At 41.0% G+C, this 7,796-nt stretch overlaps 1 protein-coding gene across 11 annotated transcripts in view; it reads right to left on the reverse strand.

The window, feature by feature from the left end:
- The window catches only part of BLTP1 (bridge-like lipid transfer protein family member 1), a 191,265-nt gene extending 183,821 nt beyond the window's left edge, over positions 1–7,444 (reverse strand). For 10 of the 11 annotated variants that reach the window (XM_057704334.1, XM_057704339.1, XM_057704330.1 and 7 more), the window contains exons 1-2: positions 7,219–7,444; positions 5,607–5,695 (exon numbers count right to left, since the gene is read on the reverse strand). The gene's annotated coding sequence lies outside the window, so the exon portion shown is untranslated. The remainder of the gene's footprint in view (positions 1–5,606; positions 5,696–7,218) is intronic. The other variant, XM_057704329.1, reaches the window with a different exon arrangement.
- Positions 7,445–7,796: the final 352 nt, after the last annotated feature.

Raw genomic sequence — 7,796 nt, forward strand, 5'->3', positions numbered from 1 at the left:
TAATTTTTTAAATCAACAATTCTATATATCCCTTCCATCTTGATACACCAGAAGGCAAAAAACTTAAAAAGCTAGCATCAGCAAAGTAAAATTCTAAAGGTTTCTTATAATAAAACCAGTATTTCCGTTTTCTTATCTGGCCCTTAATCTTCTGTTATCTTCTGCCTTAAGTCACTTACATCAGAAAACTCCACGTAATGAATATTCAAACTACTCACCCAATAAAATAGGGTCTTTGGATATGGGAGAGAGGGAGGAAGAAACTGGCCGTGTGTGTTTACCAACACTCTTATATCAAGTTCAACAAAATTATTTTTTATTAGCATGTTGCTATGCAGAGAGCCCATTTAATAGCCAATTCCTATGAACTGAGAAGACGGCTGCAACTGCATTAAATCAAAGGTCAGCCATCGCTTTTTTAAAATTAACTACAAGAGGCAACACATCAAGTTATTGAGCCCATTAGCGGCAAAGGAGGCCAAATGGTAAAGTGAGCTAAATCTAACTGAACCACCTCCCCACTTTTCTGCACTTCTCTCTCACCTGGACATAAAGGATGTATCTACACACTTTTAAAGAGCTTATTTGCTCCCTAAAGATAGAAAGTGTGTGGTAGTTTTTAAATATGTACAAAAAGTATTTGATATTCCTCCCTTCAAAAGGTGGAGCTGAATTCATTCCCCTCCCAAGTGTGGGCTGGACTCAGTGATTCAGTTCTACAATAACAGGGCAAAGCAATGGTGTGTGTGACTGGGTCAAAAATGGCACCACAGCTTCCTCCTTGCTCTTTCTCTCTCTCTCAGATCATCTGCTCCAGGCGACAAAGCTGCCTTATTAGGACACTTAAGAAGCCCTAGAGGATAGCTTCCTTCACAAGAGGGCAGAGAGCAGTATCAAGCAGTGTCAGCAGTATCAAGCAGTGTCAGCAGTATTTCATCTTGTGGACTGAAAACCACAGCCACAGAAAGATACAGAAAATGAAAAAGCAGAGGACTTTGTACCAGATGAAGGGACAGGATAAAAACCCAGAAAAACAACTAAATGAAGAGGAGATAGGCACCCTTCCAGAAAAAGAATTCAGAATAATGATGGTGAAGATGATCCAGGACTTTGTAAAAAAAAATGGAGGCAAAGATCAAAAAGTTTACCAAAGACCTAGAAGAATTAAAGAGCAAACAAACAGAGATATGCAACACAATAACTGAAATGAAAAATACACTAGAAGGAACCAACAGCAGATTAACTGAGGCAGAAGGGCGAATAAGTCACCTGGAAGACAGAATGGGGATAATCACTGATGCAGAAAAGAATAAGGAAAAAAGAATGAAAAGAACTGAAGACAGCCTAAGAGACCTCTGGGACAATGTTAAACACACCAACATTCCCATTATAGGGGTCCCAGAAGGAGAAGAGAGAGAGAAAAGACCTGAGAAAATATTGGAAGAGATTATAGTTGAAAACTTCCCTAACATGGGAAAGGAAATAGCTACCCACGTCCAGGAAGCGCAGAGAGTCCCAGGCAGGATAAATCCAAGGAGAAACATGCCAAGACATATAGTAGTCAAATTGACAAAAATTACAGACAGAGAAAAGTTATTAAAAGTAACAAGGGAAAAACAACAAATAACATACAAGGGAACTCCCATAAGGGTAACAGCTGATTTCTCAGCAGAAACTCTGTAAGCCAGAAGGGAGTGGCATTATATATTTCAAGTGATGAAAGGGAAGGACCTACAACCAAGAGTACTCTACCCAGCAAGGATCTCATTCAGATTCGAGGGAGAAATTAAAAGCTTTCCAGACAAGCAACAGCTAAGAGAATTCAGCATCACCAAACCAGCCCTACAACAAATGCTAAAGGAACTTCTCTAAGCGGGAAACATAAGAGAAGAAAAGGACCTACAAAAACAACAACAAAACAATTAAGAAAATGGTAATAGGAACATACATATCAATAATTACCTTGAATGTAAATGGACTAAATGCCCCAACCAAAAGACACAGACTGGCTGAATAGATACAAAAACAAGACTCATATATATGCTGTCTACAAGAGACCACTTCAGACCTAGGGACACATACAGATGGAAAGTGAGAGGATGGAAAAAGATATTCCATGCAAATGAAAATCAAAAGAAAGCTGGAGTAGCAATAGTCACATCAGATAAAATAGACTTTAAGATAAAAAATGTTACAAGAGACAAGAAAGGATATTACATAAAGATCAAGGGATCCATCCAAGAAGAGGAGATAACAATTATAAATATATATGCACCCAATATAGGAGCACCTCCATACACAAGGCAAATGCTAACAACTATGAAAGAAGAAATGCAAGGCAGAGATAGAGACACAGATGTAGAGAACAAACACACAGACACCAAGTGGGGAAAGCGGGGATGGTTGGGGGGGAATGAACTGGGAGATTGGTATACCAAATTGTATACTCTAAATATATGCTGTTTATTGTCTGTTAACTGTATCTCAATAAAAGTTCTTAAAAAAAAAAAAAAAAGACTCAACCAGGAAGAAATAGAAAACATAAACAGACCATCACAAGTACGGAAATTGAGACTGTGATAAAAAAAAAAAAAAAAAGAAGAAGCCCTAGAGAAGTTCATGTGATGAGGATTTGAGGCCTCCAGCCAACACCATGTGAATGAACCATCATGGAAGCAAATCCTCCAGCCCCAGCTGAGCACTCGGTTGACTGAAGTCCCAGGCAATCAACTACAACCTCATGAGAGACCTGAAGCCAGAAGCAACCAGTTCAGTCACTCCCAAATTTCCAACCCAGAGAAACTCTGAGATAATAAATATTTTAAGCGACTAAGTTTTGGGATAATTTCTTATTCTGCAATAGATAACTAATACAAAGTATAAGAAAGGTAGTTTTGTGAGATCTCTCCAAGCTATCTCTGCCCTGATGGTTCAAACCTGCCATCTTAAGCTAAACTACCCTCACTCCACTCCACCTCACCAAATGATCAGGAGTCAGCAACACCACACCAATCACATGAGTGAATCATATCCTCTTTCTATCATAAGTGGAAGTCTCTGCAAGGACTCTGTGGAGCAACCTCTACTTTGCCTCCTACAAATTTATCTGTATCCATAATCATCACCACCTCCCTCCCTCCTGACCCAGGAGAGGTCTTCTATCCCTTCCAACTTGGTAAATGACTTTGCTCCACCAATTCTTCTCCCTCATTCCTCTATCTTCAAATTCTCTTTTTGATAGCTTCTCATCCTCAGCATATAAATACTGTAAATATATTCATATCATTAACACCTTTAAAAAACAAAAACCTCTCTCAAACTCTTATCTCTATCGCCTGTTTAAAACCAAACTTTCTGAAAGAGCAAATGATATTAGCCATTTCAATTCTCTCTCTTACCCAGTGTAAACTGGATCCACCTATGTAATTGCTGTTGCTGAGGTCAACTTAATTGGTATGTCCAATGGATATTTTTGTTATCCCCATTTTATGTGATGTCTCAGAGATGCCTAACACTGATTCCTTTTCTCCAAACTCCGTTCTTCCACTTCCTTGTGACTCTGCTGATTTTCTCCTACCTCCCTGCAACTACCTCATCTCCTTTGAGGTATGTATTCCTTCCACCTTACCCTTAAACATCCTTAAATATTAGTGCTCTCCATCCTCATTTCTCTCCTTTTACTCTACACTCTTCTCCTTGACTGATCTCATCCATTTCCATTGCTTTTAACTATCATCTATAAACTTGAGACTCAAATTTATATCTCAAGCTGAGTCTTCTTCTGAACTCAGATCCACATATACAACTGCCTAATGACATTTCCTGGATGGCACAGATGCCTCAAATATAATAGTTTCAAACTGCACTCATCTCCTCCAACCATGTTTCTCAGTCTATTTCTCTTCCTATATATTCCCTCAGTGAATGGGCCCAGAATCCACTCAGTCTCCTAAGCTAGGTATCAGATAATTCAGTTCATTTATCCGGAAAATATTTATTAACCATTAATTACAAAACTGAACATAATGGCTAGAAATCACCCTGATTCCAATTCCCCTACTAAACCTTATTCATTCCTTCTTCTTTATATCTATCTAATCCATCTCCACCCCTTAATTTCCATTTGCACTGCTTTGCTTCTCTCATTTGCCACCTGGATTACTACTATAGGCTCTAACTGACTGCCATGCTTGCAAGCTCATCTCTCTCCAATTCATCAACCAGACTGCTGCATCTGACCACGTCACTTCTATTTGTCATATATAAGTTTCCTGAAATTTTCTCAAATTAGTTAATTTTCTTAATCTCCCATGAACTTTTGAAATTCTATCACTATCTTTTTTTATTTTTTGAGGTAACATTGGTTTATAACATTATCTAAGTTTCATGTGTACATTATATTTGTACTTCTGTATAAACTACAGTGTGCTCACCACCAAAAATTTAGTTTCCATCCGTTACCATACAGTTGATCCCCTTTTCCCATTTCACCCTACTCCTCCAATCCCTTCCCGTCTAGTAACCACTATTCTGTCCTCAGTGTCTATGTTTTTGTTTGGTTTGTTCATTTATTTTGTTTTTTATATTCCACATATGAGTGAAATCATGTTATTTGTCCTTCTCCATCTTATTTCAGTTAGCATAATACCCTCAAGGTCCATCCATGTTATCACAAATGGCAAAGTTATATCTTTTTATGGCTTCTTATATATATATATATATATAGCAACATTATTTACAATAGCCAAGATATGGAAACAACCACCCAAGTCCCCATCAACAGATGAATGGATAAAGATGTGCGGTCTAACACTATCTCTAAAACAGTACACTAAAGTGAAATCTGTAAGAATCCTAGTTTCCCACGGTACCTTAAAATAGCACTAGTAGAGTGCCTTCCGTTATTAACTAAAATAATATGAAAGAATTATTATAAATACAAACATTTACTCTATGAGTAGTGCTGTTTTCCTAGTCTTTTACATAAACCAAAAACATCATTACATATAAAGCTTTTTAAAAAGATATGAGTTCACAAAAATATCACCTTCTAGAAAAAAGATCACTACTCTAGTATTCTCCAGGGCCATGATGACCACTACTCTTACCAGAAGACTGAAAAAACTGCCTGACGTATGGTACTCAATAAATATTTATGAAATTAAGATTCTCGCAATCGTGTTTAACCATGTCTTCTACTATTTTCCATAGAACTCATAGTGAAAAATATACTTAAGTTCAACCATACAAAGTATTCTATGAAGAACAAACCAAAAGTCAACTAATTTTCTTCCTTTCTTTTTAAAACCCTTTATAACATGGGCAGGTTAATGAGGAAGTAAAAGAGAGAAAAGAAAGTTGACACCTCATAGAGAATCAAGCCAACGCTTCCCTTGGCTTTCTCCTGCCAATATACAAGCTAAGCACATGACTCAATTGTCGGTCACACAGCAACCGATCAAAAGTCTGGTAAAATGAATGGCAGGTCACGTTATACACTACTGCCACCCCACCCCCATTCCTAGACCATTTAAGCAGGTTAAATTACAATTAAAGCAAAAAATCAGATTTCCTCTGAGATTTAATTGAAAACCCAAAATATTTACCAAGTTTTTTTTTCCAGAGTCTGTAATGTTCTGTTTTTCCTTTTCTTGATCTTCAGAAGACCTGTCTGCAGTGTTTCATCTTAACACACCTGAAAAGAACACCCATTTCAACCAATTACACAAGACATCTTGGCTTTCTCAGCAGTTTCGCCATTTTGGATTAAATGATTTGATTACACATGCACTTACGTGTGCACACACACAAGGAAAGTCTTTAATGGTAATCCAATATTACATTTCCTGCTTTAAAATTTCTGGACAAAATAAAAAAATAAAAAAGAAGAAAAAAAAGAAAAAAAAATTTCTGAACAATACTCCTAAAACTAGAATAAGGCCACAGTTTCCAAACCACAGTCTTCCAAAGGCTTCAAAACCACTGCACTTATGGAAAAAAAAGCATGATTTTGGTAATCAGAAGGTTCTACAGGTCAAATGCTACCCTTAAAACATATTGCTTGAAAAACTTGTCCTCTCAAACTCTTGGATCCTTGCTGGCAAGAATGGCGCCTCAGTTTCCTTCCTATTCCCAGCACCTGGCACACTTTTTATCAAATGACAATCACCTTGCAAATTCTCAAATGCTTGAGAGAGGTAAAGATATTAAGGAACTCTAAATTGGAGTCCAATTACCTGATCTAAATCACAGCTCTGACGTTCAACAAGTAGTTTTTTAGGGCTGTGGAATTTAGTTCTCTCATCTATAAAATGAGAGTAATAATAGGCTTTACATGATAGGATTGTTGTGATGATTGAGATACTATATGCACATAAAGCATAAACCACTCAATACTTAGATAAATATTCCGGTTAATTCATCTATTTTTATACTTCATGTATCTAGTGAACTGAAAATAAATCAGCTTCATTGCTAGTCACAAAGTTGAAAGCAGCAACATGAAACCACTTAAAACTCAGACGCTTGAACAGTCATGAAAAACAATGATTTCCTTACATAGGAAAGTTACAAGAACTCTCTCCCTTTAACAAGCGTCCCTAACTCGCTACTGTCAAAACGAAGGCCAAGAGGAGCGGGAGGGGGACAGCTCTGCAAAGGGAAAATCAACTTCCCTTCACCTTCCTTTGGTCAAAAGATGTTTCCGCTGAAATGTACTCTTCCATTGTGTAGACTCAGCGAGAACCAATCAGAATACAGACACACCACGCCTGGGGGAGTAAAGAGGATTCCTAAGGCTCCACCGCCCTTGGTCCAAAATCGACCCCGCGTTAGGCAGTACGGGGTCTCCTGCAGCCCGGTGCAGCTAACAAGGCTGAAGCCAAGAGCCTGCAGGGTGCACGGTCCCTCCCACACACCGGCAGGTGGGCGTCGCCCGCCCGCCTTACCACCGTCCACGGGTCCAGTTCCTACATTCGAGCCCCCGATCACCTGACTGTCATGGCCCTTTCAGGCCTTCTCATTGACCTCCCACACCCGGTGGACGTGTCCCCGTGCTTCAGGTAAGGATGGCAAACGAGTAAGAGATGAGTCGACGCCACAGCAGGCAGCCGCGACGAAGCCATACCTCCCTGATTCCGAACAGGCTGAGGTCCAGAGATGCTGGGAAGCGCGCTGCCCACCCAAACCCTGCTCAGCCCGACCCATCCCCTCCCTCACCTGAGCGAGCGCCGGGGCGGCCCGGAACCGCTCTGGTCTCTCTCCGCGGGACGCCAAGGGCCTCGGGAGACGGCGGCCGCCGCAGCTGCAGCGCCCAGCCGGACACGGCCTGCTGAGCGCTGCGCGGGTCCACACCCTCTAGCCCCGCCAGCCGGGCCCGCGGCCCGAAGTCCTGCCCAGGGCCCCAGCCTCTGACACCGAGAGGGGCGGAGGAGGATGGGAGGGGTCCGAGTTGGGGCCGGGCGGCACTGCGGCTGCGTCAACCGGTAGCGTCACACGCCACGGCGCCGGCGCCTCGAGGCACGCCACCCAAGCCCCGCCCAGGAATGGGACGCCCCGCTCCTTTCCCACCTCCCCAGGCTGGGGGCGGGTCCTGGGCCAGGAGGCGGAGGTGAGGGGCGGGTTTGAAAAATCATTGTGCTACCCACCCCAAGGAAATGTTAATAAGTTGCCTTCTTGAGGCCAGGAGATAGATGAGCACAGGTAGGGAAAGATCGCTAACAAAAAGGAGACGCGGACCGGTGTTCTGATTTGAAGTGAATCCGCTCACAATAGAGAGCAGTACTTTTATGACCCTA

This window comes from Hippopotamus amphibius, chromosome 13 (assembly GCF_030028045.1).
Source record: "Hippopotamus amphibius kiboko isolate mHipAmp2 chromosome 13, mHipAmp2.hap2, whole genome shotgun sequence".
Lineage (NCBI taxonomy): Eukaryota > Metazoa > Chordata > Mammalia > Artiodactyla > Hippopotamidae > Hippopotamus > Hippopotamus amphibius.